The 25,984-nt window shown below is 56.4% G+C and overlaps 1 long non-coding RNA gene across 1 annotated transcript; it reads left to right on the top strand.

Moving 5' to 3' along the window:
• The first annotated feature begins 7,898 nt into the window (after positions 1 to 7,898).
• On the top strand, positions 7,899 to 15,111 carry LOC112676402 (uncharacterized). The gene is made up of 6 exons (XR_003146499.3): positions 7,899 to 8,886; positions 9,008 to 9,144; positions 9,933 to 10,038; positions 11,879 to 12,079; positions 13,103 to 13,313; positions 13,577 to 15,111. It is a non-coding gene; the product is annotated as an uncharacterized LOC112676402 (long non-coding RNA).
• The last annotated feature ends 10,873 nt before the right edge of the window (positions 15,112 to 25,984 follow it).

Genomic DNA, 25,984 nt, shown 5'->3' with positions numbered 1-25,984 from the left:
GAGGAAGGATCTCCTTGTAATTTTCCAGGGCCCCGGCCTGGGCTCACAGCAATGGGGGGGTGGTGGTGGGGTAGTCCTGCCAGGATGACACAGAGCTGGGGATGTCACTTCCAGGCAGCCCTCCCCGCTCAGACGGCTCCTCACACAGCACTGCACGTCTCGGCCACCAGCAGACTCGGGACGAGCCAGGGCCTCAGTGTCCTCAGTGCCCAGACAGCGAGAGTGCCCCAGGCAGAGGGAACAGCTCGTGCAAAGGCCCTGAGGCAGAGAGACGGGTGTCTCAGGGACACAAGTGGCCAGTTTGGTGGGAGGCGTGGAGGAGGAGGATGTCAGGAGGTGGGAGAGGAGGCGTGTCCTGACTCACTGGTCTCAGGCAGGAGTTTGGACTGGATCCTCAGTGGGTCTGAGGGTAAGTTGTTCAGATCAGCGCTGCTGTGAGGGAGACACGGGGTGACGGGGGGGGAAGCGGGGTCCCCTCATTTCTTCACTGATTCCGCCTACTTAAACATGATCAGAGTCTCTCCAAGGCGAGTGGTGCAGCGCCCGCTGACTTGTCTCAGGGCGCAGCGCACCGGGACGTCGCTGCGTGAAGGCCGCCGGGCTCACGCCGTGTCCAGCCCGTGGCGGGTGTGCCGTGGCGAAGGCGAGGGTGTAAATTCTCAGGTAGAGCCCACAGGGGTCCCGTCCACAGCCGGGGTCGGGGCGTTTCCCCTGTGCCGTGAACAGCAGCAGCGGGAAATGCTCTGGGTCCGGGCTGAGGCCTCCCCCGCGGGGACGTTTGCGCGTTCGCTGGCTGGTAATGGAAACTGCCCAGCTGCCCTGCTTCCCCCCACAGTGGGGCACTGTCTCTACTCCAGGCCATGGGCTCTCACGACCTCGGGCTGATCGTCAGCATCAAGGAAACAACGTACTTGTGCTCGAGTCCTGAGTCTGAAGAATCCTGGAGCCAGCAGCGATGCCCACAGCTGTCCCGGTGGTTCTGGTGTGTGCATGGGGGGGGGGGGGGGGGGCCAGACCTCGCCGGGGCCCCAGGGCCAGTGTGGACACTGTCTGAATCCGATGGGCTCGGATGGGCCACCTGCCCACACCCGAGGCCGTCCTCGTGGGGGAGGAGGAGCCCCCGCGCTGCTCACACCTGAGTGCCCCGGGCTTGAGCGGACATGCAGGCCCAACGGCCGCCCTGAGCTGAGAGCAGGGCCCTGGCTGGGCTGCCACAGGGGGACACGACCACATGGCTCCCGGCCACCATCTCCAGCCGTGTCTACACGGGGCTGACCTCCGCGGGGACATGGCTCTGCCGGGACCTGGCTTTGCCCGCAGCCTGAGCCGGGAGCAGCCCTGCCCTCTGCGTCCTGCCGGACTCCCGGTCCTGTGCTTCCCATCAGGTACGGACTCCCCAGCAGAGAGTTGAGACACGGTGGCCTCTGCAAACCCGGGCGAGGGTCTTGGTGGACAGTTCACGTGTCGACCTGGCTGGGCTGCGTGCCCAGACATGCGGTCGATGTTCCTGTGGCTGTTTCTGGATGAGGCTGCCTGTGACGTCAGTGGAAATCAGTAAAGCACGTTGACCCCACCCCCGCCCAAGGGTGGGCCCAAGGGTGGGCGTCCCGATCAGGGGACGGCCCGGAAGGTGCTGGGGGTGGGAAGGACTCACAGGGGAGACTGGCGCGGCCCCCTGCCTCCGACCCTCTCTGGACGTCTCCCCTGGAGCATGATACCTCTCCGCCACCCGTCAGCACTGCGATCCTTCGTGCCCTTTCTGTCAGCTTCTCCCAGAAGGGACGAGCTCCTCCCTGAATCACGGGCTGCTGGGAAACGTCTCGAGTCCCACGCGTCCCAGCGCGGGCCCATCAGGACACCCAGCGCCGAGGGTCCCGCTCACTTCACAGGGAGCACGTCCCTGCATCCAGGGGCCCAGAGGGCTTTCTCGGGGTCTGAGGGGGGCTGTGATCTGGTGTCCGGCTGTGCAGGCAGAGAACGTGCTGAAGCTCGCAATATTTTTACAAAAACTCCTTCCCAAAATTTATGAGCCTGAGCAACACATTCATTTTTGTGACACAGGATGAAATAAGGCATACATTTCCCCCATTTCTTTTTTAATTCATTGCGTGCGTTGTGCATTCCTCCAGCCTGTCAAAATGTTTTACTTCAAGAATTTGTTTTCAAACCGTGTGTGATTAGCACGACGGTGGGGGAGGGTGGCCCCTGTGAGAGTAACCGTGGTGATTATTCCAATTTGTCCGTGAGTGGCCGTGGTGGGGACAGGAGAGCGGGACGGAGGGTGGGGCGGGAAGGTGCCGCCCTGGACAGACAGGCTCCCAGCTGCTCTGCTCGCCTGTGTCCACAGACCTGGGCTCAGCGCTGCCCTCGGCTCCAAGGGCTGTTGGGGAGGGGGTGTCACGGGCGGGGGACCTCCTAGAGCCTCCCCAACCTCCTGCGGGAACCTGTCCGCAGCCTGCAGTCCTGGGGCCCCACGAAGGCCTCGGCACGAGGAGCGGGTGCTGGAAGGGCCCCAGGTGTGCCCACCCCATGTCCCAAGACCCCCAGTCACCCCCATTCTCAGGCCCTTTCACCTCCCTGGGGGTTGAAGGAGCCCCAAACCGCAGAGCTTTCCCCCAGTGACCTACAGGAGCTCCCACCACAGCCAGCAGAGCTGGCCTCTGGGGAGTGGGGCACCAGGCACAGGAGCCCAGCTCCCCACTGCTCATCAGGGCTTTGCTGACGGGCAAGTGCAGAGCAAATGCCCCCTCACTGGTCGGGCCGGATGCTCTGCCTCCATAGCCACCCCTGGCTTGGGGGAACGTGCCATCCTCTGACCAAGACGGCGGCCCAGCCTGGGGAGGGAAGGTCCACCGCGTGCAGGGCTGCCCCGCCCGGACCCAGATGCTGACCAGGCTGCGGGGGCTCAGGGGAGGGCAGCTCAGAGCAGAGGGAGCCCCCCCAAGCGGCATCCTCCTCTAAATGCACCCCCTCTAAATGCCGCCCTGTGCCCTGTGGATTCTTCAGAGCCCTCCCCCGGCGCCAGCCCCCCCTGCCCCTCCCGCACCCTGGGAAGAGCTGGCCCCAGGTGACGGCCCCCCGCGGTGACGGCCACTCCACCCCTGACCTCTGGGCAGAAGTAAGTCAATCGGAGAAGGACAAACAGTGTATGTTCTCATTCATTTGGGGAATATAAATAATAGTGAAAGGGAATATAAGGGAAGGGAGAAGAAATGTGTGGGAAATATCAGAAAGGGAGACAGAATGTAAAGACTGCTAACTCTGGGAAATGAACTGGGGGTGCTGGAAGGGGAGGAGGGCGGGGGGTGGGGGTGAATGGGTGACGGGCACTGAGGGGGGCACTTGATGGGATGAGCACTGGGTGTTATTCTGTATGTTGGCAAATTGAACACCAATAAAAAATAAATTTATTATTAAAAAAATAAAAGAAAAGAAAAAAGAAAAAAGAAAATTGATGTGGGGAAAAAAAAAAGAAGTCGGGCCTGGTCACAAAGGCCTCCCTCTGGCTTGACTCCATCTCCTGGGCAGGGCGTCCCAATGGAAACTCTGCCAGGAAAATGACTTTATTTAGACTTCCTCTCTCCTGCTGGGCGTCTGGTTTTACAAAGCTTTGTCCTGAAGTTGATGCGGCAGAGAAACGTCCCCTGGTTGTTGGGGGCAGCAGAGCGCACACGCGGGACAGAAAGTGATTTCAGAGCCTTGGGTTCACTGTGGGCTCCGCAGGGCAAGGGCAGGGAGGGGAGAGGACGAAGGGCGGCCAAGGAGGAGGCCCGCCTGGTGTGTGACGGAGGAGGCGAGGTGTGTGCGCTGTGTGCGGAGCCCCCGCGACGGGGAAGTGCCCAGGCATCAGGACCAGGGATGTGTGAGGAAAGGTGAGAAAGGCCCATGGAACTTGAGAAAAGATGCCTCACCTTCCTAATAATCAGCAGGCTCTGACCTTTCTGCCCTCCCAGTCCACACTGTTATAGTTGGAGTGTAGACAGGAGCCTGGGACACCAGACCCACCTCCCTTGCGGGGGCAGCTCCCGTGTCCCCCCCAGAAATGCCCCAGGAGGTGGGCCTCTCCTGTGTCTGATGCTTGGAGGTTCTCCGTGTTCCTCTGGGCCCAGGGGGCTCTGCGGGACCACGGGGCAGCGACCTGCCCGCCCCTCTCTGAGCCCTCTGGCCCCTCCCCGCCCCCGCTGGCCCCTCTCCGCTGCGTCTGCCCTCCCGCCCCCTGCCCCCTCCCCTGCGCTGGACCCCCACAGCCCACTGGCCCCACCCCAAGCCTACTGCCCCTTCACCGCCCTCAGGCCCCTCCCCGCCCCCGCTGCCCCCCCTTCCCCTAGGTCTGAGCTGGAGCCAGAGAAGTGCACGGGAGTGTGATCTGAACGTTTCTAATGATCGCCCACCCAGAAAGCATCTTCGTCACTTCTCCCTGTTGCTCCAATTCCTCTATAGGGGCTTTAAAGGGAGGGAGGCACCTTGTCTTAAGTTTATGGGTTTTTGTATTTTCCCCAGAGCTGCTGGGAGCCGGAGCCGGCAGGAGGTGGACATGATGCCCCCACCCGGGGCGGGAGCCCCGTGCCCGGTTCCCCCGTCAGACCCCCTTTCCCCCCTTTCTGAGGTAACTTGGGTCTCCTCCCTCTGCTTTCTGACCTGGGCAGCAGGCCTGAGGGACAGGTGCCCCCCCCCTCCGCCCCAGGGCGACGACATCTGGGGTCTGGGCAAGAGAGTGGGGCTGTTACTGTAGAATTCCCCAGAGTGAAAACACCGATGAGGCCTCAGCCTCCTGCTCTGATCTGGCCCTGTCTGACCAGGGTCCACGCCTCCCGGGCGAAGGGGGTCAGCCCAGTCCACGTGGGGCCATCCTGGGTGGGTGGTGAGCTGCAGGCCTGCCTGGAGGGAATTATGCTGAGTGAAGCAAGTCAATCGGAGAAGGACAATCATCATGTGGTTTCACTCATACAGGGAATATAAGAAATAGTGAAAGGGATTATATAAGGGAAAGGAGGGGAACTGAGTGGGAAAAATTAGAGAGGGAGACAAACCATGAGAGACACCTAACTCTGGGAAACGGACAAAGGGTAGTGGAAGGGGAGATGGGCAGGGGGTTGGGGTGACTGGGTGACGGGCACTGAGGGGGTCGCTTGATGGGTTGTGCACTGCGTGTTATCCTATATGTTGGCAAATTGAATTTAAACAAAAGTGACCGTCACATGGTCCACGGATCTACATGTCTTAAATGTAAAAGTAAAATTCTTAAGAAAGAAAACGTGGGAGAAAGTTTTGTAATTGGTTAGGCAGGGCCTCAGGCACATTCATACCAGAGATACGGCAAATTCACTTCATCAACATTGAAATCCTCTCTACAAATACGGTGCCGTACGAGCTGCCATGGGCTGGCAGTGAGCTCTGCCATTCAGAGACCTGGCAAGGTGCTTGCGTCTACAAGACATAAATAACTCCTAAAGCTGCATAATAGCGAAACAAGGCACCCTATTTTTTAAAACTGGCAAAAGATCTACACAGACATTGTAGCAAGGAAAGCACACAGTGACAAAGAAGCACAGGATGATGCCCAATGTCATGGGCCGCTAGGAAAATGCAAAGTAGACCACAGGAGACACCAGCGCACCCACTAGAATGGCCAAATATTACAAATATGTTCACAGGGAAAGGAAAAATGACAATGTCAAGTGTAGTTGGGGGTGTGGAGCCACAGGAGTTCAAATGCAGAGTGGCGCAGCCTCTGTGGCATAGAGCTGGGTGGTTTCCTACGCAGTGAAAGGCGCACTTAGGGAACGCCTGAGCCACCCCGGTCCTGGGTATCATTCAAGTGCAGCAGAAGCCTGTGTTTAGACAAACGCATGTGCGCCCACACCCGCGCGCGCACACACACAGACACACACACCCTGGACGTATGACACATCGTGTCACTGAACAAACTGGAAACAATCCAAGTGCCAGTGAGTGGACTGCAGACCGGGGGTCCCCATGCAGTGGACTATGCCACACACGAGAGCGTGGGACGAGTCTCAAGTGCGTTTGCTGTGTGGCCCCACTTACCTGAAGTTCTGGAGCTCCGGAGAGCTGTGAGCAGCTCCAGGAACCAGGGCTGAGAGGAGGTGTGCACACGGAGAAGCCAGGAGGGTCTGGGCAATTGATGAGACCCCCTGCCGGCGGTGCAGCGTCCCCGACACCCTGCGTGTGTTCAAACTCAGAAGGGCCCGGCACAGTGAGTGTGTGGATCAAAACATACTTCACGGTGCATTTCCTCCCCAGCCAAGCGGTTCCGGGGCCTGAGCCCCACAGAGCTGCCCACGTGTGCGCACACACTCATCACTGGAAAGGACTGAGTTCCGTGAAACATCTCCCAGTTGGGATGAGTTAAATGAGTTCTGCAGCATCCAGGCCGTGCAGCATACTATTCAGCTGCTAAAGAAGGAGGCTGATCTCTATTTACTGATAGGAAACACTTCCCAGTGTGTGTGGTTTTATGAGAAAGCAGGTGCAGGGAAGCATATATCATGCACTACCATTTGTATGGAGATAAGAGACGTATCTATGTACTTCCTTTGCAGACACAGAACTCTCCGGAAGGATAAGGAGCTGATTGATAAACTGATTGTCTGGGGAGAAACCGAGAGACGGAGGGACAGTGGAGGATGGGCGCTGCAGTGAGGGAGTCTGCGTCATGTGTTCAAACAGAAATGATTTTAAAGCTGCCACGGGGCATGTGAACAGTGAGGTCCTGTGAGACGTCTGGGGGCAATGTGGTCAAAGCAGGTCCTTCAGGGGCAGCGGGCAGGGGCCAGGCTGGGGCGGAGATGGAGGGGGGGCTGTCAGCAGGTGGCTCTGGAGGCTCGGGGGAGGGGCTGACCTGGGAGCCTGGTCTACCAGCGAGCGCATCAACATGCAGGACACCGTTTGCCTTGAATTTCAGATGAAGAGCACAGGACCCCTGGCATAGCTATGCCCCAGTGTTGCATGGGCTATACACATACAGAAGCTACTCTGGTTATCTGAAATTCGAGTGTACCTGGCCATCCTGTATTTTATCTGATAACCGCTGAGGAGAACACGTAAGGTGAGAAGAGACTGTGGGACTGAGCTCTAGGGAATTCAGGCAAGTGGGACCGGAGCTGACAATTCAGCCACACGGGTGGGGGTTGGGGACGCTCCCCCACCTTCTCCGCCTGAACCCCAGGACAGGATGGGGGCAAGGTGCCCCGAGGGGTATTTCTTAGGGTCCTAATCTTGGCACTCGGGACAGCAGCACAGAGCACAGGAGTCCCCGTGCCTCTGCAGATATGTTAAACACACGGGGATGTAAATACCTACATCACGTATGTCAGGACCTCATGCGCTGTATATACGGTTAGATCTATGTTCTATACTTCGTATACGATTTATGTACGATATAAATGCACACATTATACGAATATTTCATCTATTTATGTTGTTTTGAAGATGCGTCCGCTGAGACTGTGATTGTGACTCAATCGGGGAGAATGTTCTACCACTCGGAGCTTTTTAGACGCAGAATTTATTTCAGCGCCTCCCGTACACAGTCAGGGAGGACGGGGAGCAGTGGCTGAGGAGCCTGGAGCACCAGACACCGCCGGAGCAGGGGAGGCAGAAGGAGGGCTCAGAGGACAGGAGGGGAGGAAGAGCAGGTGGTCCTGCCACCTCCTGCCGCGGCTGGGGTTCAAGGGGGGGTCACTGAGGACAGGGAAGTCCCAGTTTCTTTGAGAAAGTCAGTGTTTGCAAGACCCAGAAGTAGATCAGCAGCAGGGTGTTTGCATTTGAAATCAAGTACTCCATCCGCGTGAGGGGCGGGTAGGGACGGAGTCTAGGAGAGGGGGTAGTTAACAGGGGGCACAGAGGACCCGGGGGGAGGGGAGGGGTGACAGAGAGGGGCGGGGAGGGCTCCGTGGAGGTGCAGGCCCCGCCCAGGGCAGCCAGCACCCCAGGGAGGTGCTGGGGGCAGCTGAGGACCAGGTCCTTTCTGCTACCTGGGAGGGGCAGGGGCATCCCAGGGTATCACCTCCTCCGGGAGCCCCCCACACCCCCCAGGAGGGGGAAGCGCTGTCCTCATCCCCGTACCCACGGGGAGACTGAGGCTTGGGCCCACCTGGGGCCACAGGGCCCTGGGGAGCTGGGGTCCCCCGCTGCCTGGGCCCCCGCCCCTCAGCGAGCTGCAGGCAGGAGACAAGGAGCACAGGCTGCTCACAGGCACTCCGCACCCCGCTCTGCTCCTCCCTCGAAACAGCAGCGCTGCTGATGCTCCTGGCAGCTCCTGAACCAGATAAATTAACTTAATCTTCCCGAGATTCAGCGAACCTGCATTATCTCCACAACAGCTTCCATCCAATTAATTACCGGCACAAAACACAGACTCAGAAACAGGGTAGATTCCAAGACTTTGAGTTGCTCCCCACACCAGTTAACCCTTCCCCTCCTGCCGCACTTGGAAGTCTCGCCAGCAGCACAGCTTTGGCCCAGAAGCAGCTCATTACAGGGGAGTCTCCTCACTTCCAAGGGTCCTTGGGGCTGCGTCTGTCCTGCTGCCACTGGTGAGCAGAGCGGTCACTCAGATGGCAGCCCAGGTGACCTGCACAAAATGCACGGGCAGCCCGGATGGTGACGGGACAGGGTCCTTGCAGGTGGGTGAAGGCTGCTCAGCTCTGCCCCCCAGGGCGGGCGTCCATGAGGTCTGGCCTTGCCCCCTTGTCCTGTCATCTCCTTCATTAGGAACCTGCGGGCCCCCGAGGAGAGAAAGTCGCCGGCGTCTTGGGGGCTAAGAGGTGGCAGCCCCATTTCCGGAGACGAATTTAGACACCCAGTGTGACAGCTCCTGGGGACCCTGGAGGGCAGCTGAGTGAGCTGGTCCTTCTTCCTCAGGTAACAGCACCTGGTTTCCATCGGGGGGCTTTCCCCACGCTGTCCGGGTGGTCTGGGTAGGGCTGATGGCACCCCCACCCCAGGTGCTCAGCCTCTGCAGACCAGAGCCTTCCGTTCCCAGGACAGGGTGATGGATGCAGGCGTGGCAGGTGGCTGCATCCGCTTGGAGAAGAGAATTTGTCTCGGTGGACGTGACACCGAGGAGATGCTGGTCTGGGACGACGTGGGCACAGGAAACGTGACCCACGAGATAGAGAGGTCAGGCCCTGCTGCCAGGGCTTGAGCTACTGGATCAAACTGCGCCTGAAGCTGCACCATCCTGAGCTTCTCATTACTTCCCCTTTGTGCCTGGGTCTGTTCTGTTTTTTTTTTCTTTTCTTTTCTTTTCTTTCTTTCTTTCTTTCTTTCTTTCTTTCTTTCTTTCTTTCTTTCTTTCTTTTCTTTCTTTTTTTTCATTCTGCTGGCTCACAAGCCCACCGGTGTGACATAGGACCCACTCCCCATTAGACATACACCTGGTCCCTGAAATCTCTAGGGGCTTTGGAACATTTCTCATGACTCATTAAGGGTCCTGCTGCTCTGAGCTGGCTCCGCCACAGCCCTGCAGACACCATGCTGGAGTCTGAGCCCCACAAACATCCTGCCCCTTCCTTTGCCACTCCCAGCCAAGGCCCCCGTCACCACTGGTCATGTCCCGCAGGGAGAGGCCCCTCCAGCCCGACCTCAGTGGCCCCCAAGCTCGGGGTGTGCAGAGGGTCCGAGGGGAAAAGCCCTGTTCAGCCTGTCGTGAGGAGGGGTCCGGCAAGCCTGCCCAGTGAAGGCAGAGGTGCCGTGGGCTCTGCCTCAGGGGCCTCGTCACAGCAGGTGGACAGGACACAGAGAAGCTCTCGGAGCAGGTGCAGCTGGGCACGGGGAGAAGGTGGCACCCACCCCCCGGTGTAAGAGGGTCTGCATCTGATCCCAGTCTTCAGAGGACGGGGGCCTGGGGGGTCAGGTCTGCGGTGACCCTGCGTCATGATGGGGGCTCATTTGCACCCCTCCTTCAGCCGCCCCCCAGCTGCGTGAGCACCTACCTCCTGCATCGACCCTGTACTACCGAAGCCTGAGCAACTTTGATCCCACACTGAGCCTGAGGCCGGCAGCAGCTGGACGGTCTGTGAGCACCGCGGTCCCGAGCTGGTGGTGGGGGGGTCTCAGTCTGCAGAGAGAACCTCTGTCCTGACCCATACTGACCCTGGCGAGAAGCCCTGGGCGCTCTGGGCCACCCCGTGCCCGCGGGGTCTTGGTGGGCCCCCGTGGTCACTGCCCCGACTGACCTCAGAGCAGCCCCTGAGGCTCTCTGCTGGGATTCCCAGTCCCACCTCACAGGCAGGGAAACTGAGGCCAGAGAAGCCTGGTGGACCCACCCGCTCCGGCCCCACACTGATCGGACCCATGAGGGCCGTGGACACCCCCACCTCCCCAGGGGCCAGGCTCCTTGACCAGCACCTTCCAGCGGGGAGGGCATGCAGTGCTCACCTCAGGCCTGGGGCCAGGTGTCACTGCGTACACCCCTGCGCCCGTCTCTGCTGAGTGGACTCTGTCCTGTCTTGCTGGGGGTGCCCGGGTTCAGACCGCGGTGCCCTGACCCTGCCTGTGGGGGGCTCCTGGCCTCACCAGGGGACAGAGGGAGGTGGGGGCACCGAGGGTGTGCATGCCAGGGACGACCTCGAGGAAGGAGGGGCCACGGGGAGCCGCGGAAGGTTGTAGGGGAAGGGCATCCTGCCCCCGGAGTCCCCAGGGAGCCTCTTCATTGGTGCTGAGGCCTTGGCCACGTCCACCCTCACAGCTGTGCCCCCCTGAGGTCGATGACCTCTGTGTCCCCTTAGCGAGGGGTCAGCTGCAGGAGGGCCATAGGGAGGGCGGATCCTGCTGCAAAGAGCTTCATTCAGTGCCCCAGTGTCGGGGGGAGCCGGGGCTGGAGCTAGAAATAGACCGGCAGTGGCCCCACGCGGTGCAGGGCACGGGACCGGGTCCCGGGGTCACCCTTCCTGCTTCTGTGGGAGGAAACCCCAGCCGGGGGAGGCTGTTCCCAACAAGGCCGCCTTGTGTGGCTCTCTGAGGACCTTTCACAGGGAAGCCCAGCTGCAGCCCCCTCCCCTCCAGCGACCCGGGGCCTTCCCTGTGGCCCAGGCCAGGAGGCCGGCAGACCCTGGGGGCCTGAGGAGGGCCTGGGAATGGGCCAGACCCACTGGGAGCCCCAGCGCCTCCTCCCAGGCAGAGACTTGGGGTGCTGACCCAGGGTTTCCCATGGCGCACACCAGGGGCTCCTCTGTCAGCCCACCAGGGCAGAGAAGTCCATCAGGGAAGAGTGGACCCTGCTGGTGGGCGAGTTGTGGGCGCACTGCTGGGGACACTCGGGATGCAGGGTGGGTGCAGATGCTCTTCCACCCAGATCCCACAGGGGACTGCGGTTCTGAGCACTCTGCCTGTGCAGGGGGACAGCCTGGATCCCCAGGCGAGCTCGTCCTCCCCGGGAGGGGCCCCTCTAGTGCTCCCCAGGGAGCCCAGGAGGCCGCAGACCCCAGGACCCAGCTGTCTCTCCAGTACCCCCTGCCCGCTCTCCCCGGGATCTGGAGAGCAGAGCTCTGTGGGCACCACGTCCCGTTGGGGCCGCACTCCACACCACCCTGCATGTCCTCACCAGACACACCCAGGGTCAAACGGACAGCAAGGCATTGACCCAATATTGACAGATTGATTGACTGAGTGACTGTGTGACCGGCGACAGGCTGGCCCAACTGTTGCTTGCTGTGAGCGTGGCCTGGAGCTCCCCAAGGAGGAGCAACTAGGGCACACATTGTAACTGTGCCCCCACGCGCCCCCAGAGCTTCCTTAGGTCATTACATCCCTTCCCGGGCCCGTCCAGCCTTATCGCCAGCATCAGCTGCCCCCAGGTCTGTGTCAGAGAAGGTTCCGGAACATCCCACTGAACCCTCCCTTTTCTGAAAAGGACGAGGACATATACTATGGCTGCAAATCTTCCGATTTTGGGAAAGGCAGGCTCCTGAATGTCTGAAGATGTGACCTGATGAGTTCTGGGTGACCGTGGGGAGCCCCTTCTCAGAGGCAGATGATCGGAGGTCTCCAGGATGGTGAGCTCTGCAGCTGTCCAGATGTTTGAGGGCGGATTCCTGCCCAGGAACCAGAGACGGTCAGCACCCAGAGGGCGGGCTTCTGCGAGGTTTGGGGCAGGTGGCAGATGTGGAAAAAGGCAGCGACAGGAGAAAGTCCTCTCACACAGGGTTATGCACATGGCACGGAGGTGGTGGTGTTTCCTGCACGGCCATGTGTGTGCCTGTGCGCATACGCATGTGTGAATGTCACTGTGCGCACCCATGCGTTCATGGGTGTGTGTGCATGCGTGTCATGTGCACATGCACATGCATGTGTGCATGGATGTGTATGTGTTCTGTGCGTGCATTCGCACGTGTATGTGGGTGTCTGTGCGTGTGCACATGCGTGTGTGTGCATGTGCCGGGGTGTGTATGCACGTGTGTGTCTGGGTCTGCTTGTGCACCCCTGAGCCAGGAGACAGCAGGTGGAGAGCTGGCTTGGGGGGAGTGCTCCGTTCTCTTTGTGGGCACTCTGCCCCACCCTGGCCTTGGGGTTGTCACACCAGTCCCTCCTGCGCCCAGATCCTCCCCATCTCCTCCCTGGGCCACATGCTGGAGCCGCACAGCAGGCCTGCTCTGAAGGAACCCTGAGCCCAGTGGATGCTGCAGTTTTGGGGCCCGGTCCTGAGACTGCCGGTCCCCCCGCCCCCCCTCCCCAGCCCTGATGAGGAAACAGCCTCGTGGACACAAATTAGTCCCCTGCGTGAGTCCCTGAGAACCTCTTCCTGGAGATGTTTTGTGTTCTCATGGGCTCTTCACAACCATCAGTGTGGAGACGAATCCTCCAGGGTCCAGAAGCAGCAGCATCCTCATTGTCCTCACTGGATCCTGATTGAGGAACGGGATGCGGACAGGGAGGGGAGTGGGAAAATGCTCCTGGGCCTTGGAGTGTACTGAGCCGTTTGCGGGGAGCCAGGCCTGCAGGAGGTGGAGCAGGATCCGGCTCTCCAGCTGGGCACACCCCTGTTCTGTTCTGTCAAGGTGGCGGGGGAGGCTGACCTGGCGGGGTCCCCACCTGGCGTCAGGCTAGAAGCCTCTAGAAGGCCTGGTTTGTGTTGCAGGTCCCACGTCCGAGCCCAGACTCTCAGGGAGACCCAGGCCCTTGTCTTTAACCGGCTCCCAGGTGACCCGTGTGGGTCCCACAGCGAGAGAAGCAGCGTGCTGGTGGGAGCGGACTGTGGCTGGCAGTTGAAGCGCCCAGCACCCGCTCACCCACCCACCCGCTCACTCAACAGCCTCTCTCGTGGGGACTCGCTGGCGCAGGGGCCTGTGGTGAGCGAGCGGACCCGGGCCCCGGGGGCATGGCCTTCACACTGAGCTGGGGGACATGGTGTGTGGCCGCGGGGGCCATGCGGGAAACGGTTGGCACCAAGGGGTTACCTGCAGAGGCCGAAAGGAAGGCCGAGGGCTGGAACCCAGGGCGCTCAGGCCAGACGGCAAAGCTCCGGCGGTCTGCGTGGGATGACTTTCGGGAATCCAGCAGCCACCAGGAGCTCCCGAGGCCTCAGTGACAGCACAACTGAATTGCTTTTCAGGCCACTGGTCCATGAACGCAAGATGCGGAGTGAAGCCTTGGAAGGCCTGGAAAGCCTAGAGGCTGTGTCTGCGCAGGAGACCGTTCTGAACGCCAAGTGCTGCCGCGTCAGCTGACACACCACAGTTATTAATTATGGATGCTGCTGGAATCTCTGCTGCACAGTTGGGACCATCAAATATACACAGCGGCACAAACCACCCAGCAAATGGGAGGCAACGGGGTAAAGGACCCGCCAAGAGGGGCGCACGGGACAAACTTGGTGCCAAGTGCCTGTGGGAAGAGCCACCCTTGCCGGTCCCTGTGACCTCCCCTCAGGATCCCAGGGGAGGAGATCCGTGTGTCGGTCACCCAGGGGACTCGCTGAGCGCCCGCTGTGTGCTAGGCCCCGTGCCAGGCCCAGGGGAACGGCAGTGCCAGGGCAGGCCCGCGTCCTAGAGCACCTGCGCTGGGCAGCAGGGGGCACTGGGGCATCTGGGAACAGTGGAGCGCCTGTGGCTGTGTCTTCCCTGCTGGGGCAGGCTCGGAGGAGACCTGCTGGGGATGGAGTCTTGAGTCTGCCTTGAGCTCAGTTTGCCGTCACTGGTCCCCACACAGGTTCGGCAGCTGTGGGTGGGTCCTTTGATGAGGCCCTGTGTCTTCTGGATGCAAAGCACTCGGGATTCCAGTCAGGTCCCCTCTGAATAATGCCGGGGGGTGGGGGCATAACATGTTCTAGGTCCTAGCTTCCGGGGAGCTGGGGGCTGCTGGGCGGAGCCCACAGAGTGCAGCTTCGAACCATCGTGTCATGATTCAGGGGGAAGAGAAGCGTGGGCAGAGCCTGTGGGGGGAGCCCCCTGTGCCCGGGCCACTGATGCTCAGAGGAGGGCCTGCCGCGGGTTGGCCCCCTACCTGTTTCTCTGAGGGCCAGCTCCAGAGCAGGTGCTGCCGGGGGCTTCCTCTCGGGGTCTGGAGCCCAGGAGATGCTCAGCAGCCCTGGGGAGGGAGGTGTTTATGGCTCCATTCACTTGCCCACCAGGAAGAGCCTGGCCTCCCAGAAAACCTGACAGTCCCATGTCTGCCCGCTTGCTTGTCCAGGAGAGGCTTGTTGGTTAAGAATAAGACAGGGTTGTCCTCTGGTGCAGAAGGAGGAAACAACCAGAAACACCATCCTCTTCTCTGCTGTTGCTGGGTGTAAATGCCAATGAATCCCCTCTCGGAGGACAGTGCTGAGTAGAAGAACCCTCCCAGGAAAGGCCAAGTTTCATTCAACCTTTGTATCTGGCTTCCCTTGTCCGGAAAGGTTTGAGTCTGAGTAGGGAAATCATGTCTCCCTTACTCCCTCTCCCTCTCCTGTTGGAAATGAAATCCAGTGATTCTTCCGAGGATAACTCTAGAATAATCTGATGCACATTTCTTTTCATTTATTTGAGTTGGAGAAATCCAGTGGCCAATTTGGAAGCTTTGTTTTTCTGTTCTTTGCTACACAGAAGTCACCAAGTAGCCAAATTCCTACCCCTAATGCTAATTATCTCAGTCTGCAGGCCCTGAGGTAGTCCACTTTTTTTTTTCTAAAAACAGAAATAAAATATTAAACTATTATAACTGTGTGAGTCTGTGTAGGAGGAGGGACTTTGTCATCCCTCTATTCCCTGTGAAGTATGCTGGCAAAGCCGAGCCTTCCCAGAGAGAGCTGAATTTCTGAGAGGACAGCTTTGTGATGTTTTGCTTCTTTCCCCAGGCGTGCTCCTAGTGCACAGGAGTGAAGTTAGCCCTGGACAGAGTCTCCCCTCTGAGTTTAATACCTGGTCATCTAGCATCCTGGAAGCATCGGGAAGTCTGTAAGAGCTGAAAGCGCAAGTGTCAAATGGTAACACGTGAAACTTGGGCGAGCTCCTGCCACCAGCTGCCTCTCCCCTCTATTCTTCATGGGCCTCCCTCATTATAGTAGGCGTGTGGCCACGGCAACAGGTGGTGGAGATGATGTGCTAAGGAGTGTGGAGAAGATATTTTTACAAGGCAGGGATCTAGTTGCAAAGGACTGAAACCCGGTTGCTGTGGATCAAAGAGAAAAGATGTTTTTGTTTGCTCGTTTGTTTGTTTGTTTGTTTGTAAGCCTTGAAGTGGCCACTGGACCCTCACTTCTGTGGCTGTGGCCAGACTCAAGTCTTCATGGAAACAGGAGTAGAGCTTCTTGCCGTCTGCTGCCAGGCGATCCTGGTCAGGCCCCCGTTCGCAGCATCTTCTGTTCAGTACTAACCACCCCAGAGTCTAAACCATCACCACATGTAGAGGTGTATTTGTAGTTGTCTAAGTAACAGATGGATGAAATATGAATGAAATACATTCAATGAGATGAAGCACAGAAACTAAATATGCAACTAAATACGCCAAGTGACTCATCCCATGATAAAACTCACAGGTCTCCCTGGGCTGTGGTTGCTCCCTCCGTGCCAACAGGCAGCTCGGGCTGGACTGGGGGCTGGGGGATGTCAGGCAAGAATTTCAATCCCCTCCAGCCTGTGTCTCCTCGTCTGTGATATGGGGCAACATCAGGGAGCTGGGGGTCCACTGAGGCCATCACAGGAAGCATCTCTGGCACTTTCCCAGCAAGGGCCAGTCAGTGTGGCTCTCTTTCCAAGTCACCTGCAGGAGGAAGTCTGCCAAGAGCATGAATGTGTGCCAGTCAGGCCTCTCCAGTCCTAAGCTATGGACTGTGGTACAAACTGGAAAAAGTGAAGCAGGGGGGCATGTTGCCCTGAAAGAGACAAGTCCCAGGGATGGAGGTGCAGGAGGTCCAGGGCTCACTGCAGAGGGGGGTGTGTGTGTGTCAGTCTCAGCACTGCTCTCTGTGGTCGCAGAACTCCTCAGCTCCCCGTGGGGTCCTTCCATCCTCATTAAGAAGGGGTAACTAGCAGGGGTCCTACAACCCGGTCGGAGAGATGGGTAACCCGGGACGTGGTTTGCCAAAGTCAGGGACAGAGAGCTCGCTGCCCCCACTCCCCCAGTGTGGCCACCTCCCCACCGTAGTGCCATGAGATGCACCATCCATAGATGAACCCCCCTTCAGAAATGTTGGCCCCTGGGCGCTGGAAGGAAAGGCCTCCTGAGCCCATGGCAGGCAGGACACCTCAGGGTGGAAGATATTCTTCCCCTTTGTGCCTCCATCAGGGCAACATGACATGATTGTATTTTTCTGCTGAGCCCCCAAAGCTTCTCGGAGGACCCATCACCTGAGTCCTTCGGGGTCCCAGGCACCAGTGTAGCCAGAGCATCACCACGTCCTTCCCCCCACGGCCAGCATCACAGACCCTGAGCTGGGGGAGGCTTGGGGCTGTGCTCCCGCCAAGACCCGGGCAGAGCTAGGCTGCTGCCCTCCCATGCCTGCTGTGGCCACTCGGTTCCCGACAGCTGTGACTGTTCCCAGCTCTCGGTATCAACCTCATTTTGAGTGATGCTGTACATGCGTTGTGTGCTGTTTGTTCCTAGCACTTTGTGAAAGGTTCTAATGGCACCAGCACGTGCTCCTAAATGGTTTTTATTTCTAACTGGTTTGTCAGCTGTGTACAGGCGCCCTATGGAGAAACTACTGAGCAACATGATGAAAACAGAATCAATATCAAAAACACTGAGAGGCCAAATGGAACACAGAGCCTTGTAAATTAGGACAAACCCCCCAAGAGGATGAAGTCAGGAGGAAATGTGTGCAAGGACCACTCTGCTATCGATGACGGACCTTCGATGTCTGTGCATCCTCCTTCCGTGATCCTTGTCGGACAGATTACTGTCTCCTCTGACTATTACCAACATACCGAATTTGGAAGAAGGAGGTGAATACATCACCAGATATGGAAGGCCGTAACAAATTATGTCACAGAGACGTTTGCAGGGGTAAGAAAAATTATTGCAGCCAAGAAAAAACAAAAAATTGGTTGCCATGGTCTGAAAGTTTGAGCCCTCCTAAAATTCATGTTTAAATCCTCACCTTCAATGTGATGGTCTTAGAAGATGAGGCCTTTGGGGGTGAAGTCCCGGGAATTAATGTTCTCATAAAAGAGACCTTGGGCTCTGTCCCTCTTCCCCGCTTGAGGGCACAGCACAAAGCCCGCATCTATGAACCATGAAGCAGGGCTCACCAGGCACTGAACCTGCCGGCCCCTCCACCTGGGACACCCAGCTTCTGGAACTGTGAGAAATCAGTGTGTTCTATTTGTGAGTGCCCAGTCTCTGGTGTTTTCATAGCAGTCACTGGAGGGTTGCACGAGTGCCTCTTTCCTGGCTCCTACACCCCCAGCAGCACGGGTCAGGGAATGTTCCATCCATAGGTCACCATGACAAGTCCTTTGTGGTTAAATATGGTTAAATACCCCAAGAAGGACACGTTAGCCCGAGGCTGGCAGGAAGCCCCCATGGAGGGAGATACGACTGGGAACCAGGGGTTGGGGCTATAAAGGCAAAAGTGAGTTTCAGGATGAGTGTGGGCAGCACAGATGTGGCAGCTGACCCTGTCCCCCAGGACACTGTGGCCAGCAATAGACTCCAGCCTCACCTGTGTGCCTGGCCTGGACAGATGGCTGGAGACAGGCATGAGCTTCCATGGCCACTTCCTTCAGCAGGAAACACCTGGAGAAGTTGTTCGGATGCCTCCGTCTTGGGGGGTGGTCTTGAAATAAAAGGCAGAGGAATATTTAATAAAGTCTCAAGAAATAAAAAGTGAAAGAAGTGTGTGGTGGTTTCATGTGGTTGCCTTGGAAACCAGACATCCCGACAGAGGATGATGCAGAGACAAGGGTTTGGAGTTTGAGGTGTTTCTGAGGAAACTGGGCTTCCTTCATCTGCTGTTTTCTTCTAGAAAGTGCAAAGCAGGGGCAGGAGCAGGTGCCTGTGTGTGGGCTGCAGGGGTTTCGCGGCTGGGCAGGAGGGTGCACCTGTCCACAGTGGCCCTGAGGGGCTCCCAGGCAAGGTGTCCTCAAAGGAAGCGAGAGGCCAGTGATTGCCCGATGGCCCTGTCTGGCGTCTGGCATCTGCCAGCACTCTGTTTCCGTCAGGCCCTGGGAAATGACCCTCCACCTCCAGCCTCCATTCCAGTAGCACTTCGGGAAACACACACCAGGCACATGTTTGTACTCGTGAATGGGCAGGTCATGCATGTTACTAGAAGAGAAACTGGAGTATCCTGAGGTTCAGTCTTCCAGTTTTCTTCCCGTTCTTCCTTTCCTTCTTTTTAAAATTCCCTCCTTCCCATCTTCCCATCCCACTCCCATCCTTTCTCTCTGGTCATCCTCGAGCCTGGGCACAAGCCCTGGTGACTGGTGATCATGCATTCACACACCCTGCATCTCCCAGGCATGCAGGACGATGGCTCTGCAAGTGTCCACAGTGCCCTGAGGCCCTGGAGCCTGAGTTCCTAGCGTTGCCACTTCCCTTCTTCTTCCATGGGAAAGCAGGTGGGTCTCTGGGACTCAGGACCTGGTCTGCCCCCTTCATCATCCCAGTGTGGCTATGTAACTCTGACCCTCTCGGTTTTAAACTAAAAAAAGGTGTAGTACTAAAACCACCATAATAGACCCCAGGCACAGGGAGACCCAGGGTTCTGGCCAGGCCATTGGTAATTTGTTTCTTACCTTCTATTCCATTTTTGGGTATGGGAGGGGGGCAGGTGAGTGAGGATGTGGCAAGTGGGGGTAGGAGAGGACATGTGGAGATGGGATGGGATAGAAGGGGGTAGGTGGCTATGTCTTTATCCTCATATTTCTTGCCACCCTGGGGGAGAGTAGGAAGCGAACATCGGACAACAGTAGCAAAGACCTCTTGGTTTATTTAACTTTGCTCTTGTCCACACTGAGGAGTTCTGGTGAGATGAGGTCCTGTTTCCTGCCCGAGGGTTAGGCTGTGTAGGTGACACCTAGAGTTCTTGCATTTGCCATAAGGGATCCCTGACAGTGCCTGATGTGTTGTGTGGAGCTGACATGTGGCAACACTTGTCTATGCCTTCTTATCCTCCAACATCACCTGTTTCCTGCCACATGAGCTCTGGGGTGATGGTCCAGGAGCAAGCACCACGTCCCTCCAGCCTGCTGACCAGGATCCATTCCTGACCCCCTGAGACCTTGGCTCTCAAGTCCATCCCCTTGTCCCATGGGTTCCACATCCTGGACATCATCTGGTGGCCACTGACTTGACTGGTGTCATTTGCTCTGGAAGGGAAGACTCTTTATTGGCTTCTTTCCCGCTCACACTGTGGCTGTGCTTTGGCCACACTCCCTGAGGGCAAACTCCACCTTCTCCATCTTTGTGTCCTCAGCATGCAGAACATAGTCGAGCCATCACGAGGACTCACTCAGTCTTTTGAATTGTTCAATTCATTTGTTCATTCAACGGATATTTATTTATTTATTAAATTTATTAAATTCTGGAATGCCTGGGGAAGACTCAGTTGGCACCCCTGCTCTGAAGGTCCTTACAGTGAGTGAGGAGATAGGCAAAAAATGAGCAAACATGAGCATGGCAGTAGCCAACAGAAACAATGGAGGTGATGGGCCATACTCAGGAGGGAGTATGCCTCAACCTGGGGACCCCTCAGAGCTGCCTAAAGCTGGTTCCCAGAGCCACATCCACCTGAGTCAGGAAGGCAAGGTGGTTCCCAGGATAGAATGAGCTGGGAGTGTCTCGGGTCAGGATGCCTTTGCTGTATAGGCCGAGCCCATAGGCAGGACCACTCACGGCTGCCAGGGATGTAAGGAAGTGTGGACTCTTCAGGAAGGCTGGAAGGGTGGTCTCCACAAGGGATGTTGAAAGGTGGTCTCCACAAGGGATTAGAGGAAGTGTGGTTTCCACAAGGATGTTGGAAAAGGTAATCTCTGCAAGGGATACCAAGAAAGGTGGTCTCTACAAGGGATGCTGAGACGTTTAGCCTCACAAGTGCTGGGAAATGTATTCTCTGCAAGGCATTCTGGAAAATGTAGTCTCTGGTGAGAGATGGGTCGGCTAACATCAGAGGTTGGGTGTCTGATTCTGAAAAGAAGAAGGGGAGATACTGGTGGACACAAGGCCTCTGCCATGCCCTGCAGTACCTTGTTCCTTTAATGCTTCATAACTTTTGTCATAATCTGAATCTTCCTATTTGCAATAGATCTGTTCCTGACAAGGCAAGGATTACAATACGGATTAGAACAGTTATATGATGACCAGGGTGGGCATAATTATGAAAACCAGGACTCTTTATTTCTTCTCAATGATTATTTCCCCAAAAACGCTTAATAGGGGTTGCAAAAGCACATGTCCTCTGATACTAGACAGGACACATAGGCCTGTGAAACAGCTGGGTGTAGGAGAACAGGTGTGGTGAGGAGTGGGGGCAAACTTGACCCACCTGAAAGCAAGAAAAATACAAAAAAAAAAAAAAACAGTTTCAGAACTTGAGTCCAAGCAAAGCTGTTTTGAGGGTCAGACCTAGCACTCCAGTAGTTTGCAAACCAAACCATGCTAGTATATAATGACAGGATGATTTCCAAAACCCATAACTTAAATACATGTGCATTCAGGAGATATGCTGTGCACTCGCAGATGGCAATGAATAATCACCTCTGGGGTTTGCCAATTTCATAAATCCAGACTGTCATTTTCTTGGTGGAGACCCCAGGAACCCCCATACATGTCCCTCTAAGCAAGGTCTGTGGAAGCCTGAGGATTTCTAGCAAAGTGCTCACTGACCTTGGGCCTCCCACAGCGTCCTGTCCACCCCCATCGCCACTCCATGGGGCCCATTGATGACAGCTCCCGGGGTGACTGCAGCTCAGCCTCAGCTGGCTCAGGAGGATGGAAATTGGGTGATGCTGCATTGGTGCCCAGCTCAAGAGGGAACCGGCTGATCAACAGAACATGCTGGAACTCCCCAGGGCAAAGAGCTAAACTTGGAGAACTGAAAAACTTCAGTCTGAGCAGAATCCCCAAAAGAGAACATGACGCAGATACAGCTATTTCCTCCCTGGGCACCTGGCCGCCTCTGCAGGGGCCCTTTAGGGGGACACCCAGGTGCGCACACATGCTCACACATACACGGACACCACAGACATCATTGACCTGAGCTGGGAGCCTCACCAGCTCTCACCTCCTTCTGGTCTCCATGGGAGAGGCACTCATTTCTCACAGCCTGTAGGACAGGGTCACAGACAGTGACCTGTCGGCTCAGTCCAGCCTGCACCTGCTGGCAGAGGACATCACAGGAGATTTCAATGCTCCACATTTGGTTTCTCCTGGATGACGGTAAGACCTGACAGCCCAGGTCTGTCCTGACACACTTGTGGGGAACTGAGCACTCAAGTCCCCAACACACTTGTGGGGAACTGAGCACTCAAGTCCCCGACACAGTCCTGGGAACAGGCCTGAGATGAGTTTCTGCACCTATTGCTTGGCTGGCTTCTCGCAGTCCCGACACCTCCGTCTATCTTCCTGTCAGATTTCCCTTAATTAATTTCATCAGGGCTCCCAAACTGCTTCTCTCATTCTGGCTGGGGTAGAGTTAACGAAGGACCTAAGCAAAGACAGTCTGCAGGCAGTCAGGCCCTCTCAACTGGCAGGTTCTAATGCAGAAGGAGCTGGAGGCAGACCCACGGCACAGGGAGACCACGCTGCAGGGAGCGCCTGACACAGAGGCCTCTCCCCGAAGAGCCAGCCCTGGTCCTACTCTGACCTGCAGACAACCTGAAGCTCATGGATTCTAGTGCCAGGGGAACAATTTGCATTGAGTTTGCTTCGGCCACCAGGCCCTGTGCTAGCAAGTGTGTGGTGAGTGGAGGTGAGGAGGTGCCAGGATATTGGGATTGGTTCAAAAGACTAAGGATAATTATGTGAATTAGCTCCATACATTGAGCATCTTATTTTATGTCACACGACTCTGTCCCATTTCATCTGAACAGCCTAGTGAGGAAGGCACCCATGGCCACTTTCCATGGGGAGAGAAAGGAGGGTCAGAGAGGCTTAGGCACTTCCTTGAGGCCACATAGGAGGTCTGGGGTGGCCCTGAGAGGAGACTCAGGTGGCCCAGGGGCCCAGGGGCCCAGGGGCCCAGCTTTTCCTACAAGCTGCTTCCTGCATCTTCATGATCCTACCTCTGAACCGTTTCTTCTGAAGAACACACACACTCAGCCTTGTTTTGGGCTCCTGCCTCTTGCCTCAGAGACCACAGACAGTAGGACTGCCCTCTGCTCACACATACTCTTCTGTCACTGCCCCAGGGGTAAGCCCCTGGTGGATAGAGGGGGACATGGGAAGAACTGGTGAGGGAGCCCCCAGTATTGAATTCAGGGAAAGATCCTTCCTGTCTCCACCACATTCCCACTGATGAGTGTGGAGGCCAATTCTGCTCTTCTGTCAAAACTGCAGAAAATATCCTTGTACCTCAGTTATTGGGACACATGGGAGCCTCTCTGCAGGAAAATTTCCTAACACAGACCCAAGTTCTTCGAAAGCCCCTGATAAATATTCATTATGTGCATAAGTATATCTAACACTAGCTGTGAGTAGCAGGATCCCACATGGAGTGACTTCTTGAAGATGCACCAAGTGAATTCTCCTCATTCTTCTTTATCTTCCTCCCTCATTCATCACATCTTCACATCATCATGACATCACCATCATCATCACCATCGTTGTCACCATGATGACCACGTACATCATCACCACCATCAACTACACAATCATCATCATCACCACCGCCATGATCATCATCATCATCACTGCATTACCACAACCATCATCATCATCATCGTCACCTTGACCACCACCACCATCATCACCACCATCATTATCATCACCACATCATCACCATCATCACCATCATCCTCATCATCACTGTCACCATGACCACCACACCATCACCCACATCATCAACACCATCACCACCACCACCATCAACAGTCATCATGCTAATCATCATTGTCACCATGACCGTCATACCATCATCACACCATCATCTTTACCATCACCATCGCCACCATCATCATTCTCAACAGTTACAATCTCCTGGAAGCTTCCATTTACAAGGAGCTGAGCTACGAAGTTTGCACACATTCACGTACTGCATCTTCCCACCACTCACATGTTGAGTGAGCTCACTTATTCACCAACACTCAGTGGAGATCTTAATCACCTGGACTACTATACATCTGATGATAATCTTCCTCCTACTGCATTATCCTCCCAGTAGCACTCACTGAGTGCTTACTGTTTGCCAGGAATGATAAATTACTCATGCAGTTCTCACAGTGAGCACTCGCAGTAAGGACTGTTGTCATCCCCATTTTACAACCGAGGCAACTGAGCCTCATGGAGGTAAAGTTACTTGGCCAACACCAGCAAGCCACGGAGCAGCAGAGCCTGCATTTGAGCCAGAGAGTCTGGCCCCACAGCACAGATCAAAGAGGACCACTCCACTGCCTGCCAGACACACAGGCCACTACAGTGTGATCTGGTCCCTCCTCCTTACACAAACTATCTCCCAAGTCCCTGAAGACCCAGCAGTAGGAGGGTAGAGGGGAAAACACATGGTCTTCAGATCCTAGCATGGGAGATTTTTCCACATATACGCAGTCGAGCTGGGAAAATGTGTCCAGGAAGCAGATGCTCTGACTCGGCACAAGGCTGGCTGCTATTCAGACCAAGGCGAGGCTTCCACTCCAGACATCTTAGCATCCTGCCAGGAGGCTCTGCTCCTCATTTCCCCTTCATTGCAATTCCAAGGTTTTGCTCAAGGTAGGACAGGTGAGAAACTGTCCCTACCACAAAGAGCAGACGGCGTTCTAGACAGAGCAATCAGGGGGAATGGATTCTAGGAAATGGTGCAGGTAAGACAGGCTGACCTGGGGGGAGGGCTGCGTCCCCTGACTGATAAGCAGCTGCAAAGGGCGTGTGGCCCTGTCCCTCCCCAACTGGCCCCCAAGCCCAGATGTCTGCAAGTCTCCCCACGGTTCATCTCCAGAGAGGCAATCGGGCTCATTAGATCAGTGAATGCCCGGCATCAATACTCATCAAGAATGTATGCTGGCTAATCCTCCCTCTTCTGCTTTGCTCTGGAGACGGAGGTCTCAGCCCTCCCAGGGTCATTCACAGCATTTCCAGAACCCGTAGCTGGGCTGTATATGTGCATAGGATCCTGGAGTGTCCACTCGATGGAGCCCGGGGTTCTGTTCTCCCAGGACCGGGGTCAGGGATGCCAGTGTCCTCATGGAGAGGAACCTTGTGGGCCGCCCTCATTGCACCTGCTCAGGCACCAGCTCTGCACCGGGATCCAGGCTCTGCACAGTGTACGTGGCTGCGGATGGATGTCAGCTCAGGACCCACTGCTGGGACTCCAGAGCCCCTCCCTGCAGGGGAGGAGACAGAGAGGTGCTGCGCTTGGGTGCCGATTGGACAGAGGCCCCGAGGACGCGCCACTTTCCCAGCAGCCAGAGTGGGTTGTTTTCAGAAACAGACTTGGAGTCAGAAGGGATTTACTTCAGGATTCACGTGTGTGTGTTTGTGTGTGTGCGTGTGTGTGTGTGTGTGTGTGTGCAGGTGGAGGACGCTGTTTCCAATGCATGCCCTCCAAAACAAACTCCCAGGACAGCTGGGGTGGGAAGTGCTGTGTCTCTCCCTCCCTGTTGGAGATTCATAAACAGAGGAGCTCCAAAAGCCTCTAAGTGAACCAGTGTCCTCGGGAAAACAGAGAACGAGGTTCCCCATGGTCAGCCCAGAGCTCCCAAGGCTGTGTTTGAACGTAGGGCCCCTTTTTACAGAATGACTGAGAGCTCTGGGAAATGCTGATCCAGAGCAAGTTTTTCATTATTTTCACTTCATTATTAGTATGAGAGTTTCTTCCAACTCCCAATTCCCAAACAGGCCCTGACGTGGCATTGAAAACTATAAGGCAGATTTATTTTTGTCTTAACTCAGTCTCAAGTGGCGGAAACACAACGCAAAGCAGCTGTTGCAAAAACTAGAATTTACTGCCTCATATAACAAAAACATCTAGGGCGATGGCTTCAGGCATGGCTCGATCCAGGGGCTCACATGACACTCTCAAGATTTTGTCTTCCTTTCCATCTCACAAATCTGATTCCTGCATTTGTGCTTAGGCTCTCCCCGTGCGCTATCAAGGTAGCTTCCTGGACCACAGTGTCACTAATATGTGCATCTTCTAGAAAGCTCAGCACTCTTCTTTCTCAATCATTTGAGTGAAAAATCGAGGGCTGAGCCTCACTGCTCCACCCAGTGCTCTCCGTCCCCCACTAGGTCAGACTCTGGCAGGGGAATCTGATGATGCAGTTAGCTGGGCTTGGGTCGCAGAGCCATGTTAGCTGAGCAGAGGAACCAGCCCTCTGACCACATAGAACGATTCAGGAGATGGCTCTCCAAGGAAAATGCAGGGCCAGTTACCAGAAGAAAGTGGACT

Source organism: Canis lupus, chromosome 26 (assembly GCF_003254725.2).
Source record: "Canis lupus dingo isolate Sandy chromosome 26, ASM325472v2, whole genome shotgun sequence".
Classification (NCBI taxonomy): domain Eukaryota; kingdom Metazoa; phylum Chordata; class Mammalia; order Carnivora; family Canidae; genus Canis; species Canis lupus.
This window is presented reverse-complemented; position numbering and strand designations above follow the sequence as displayed.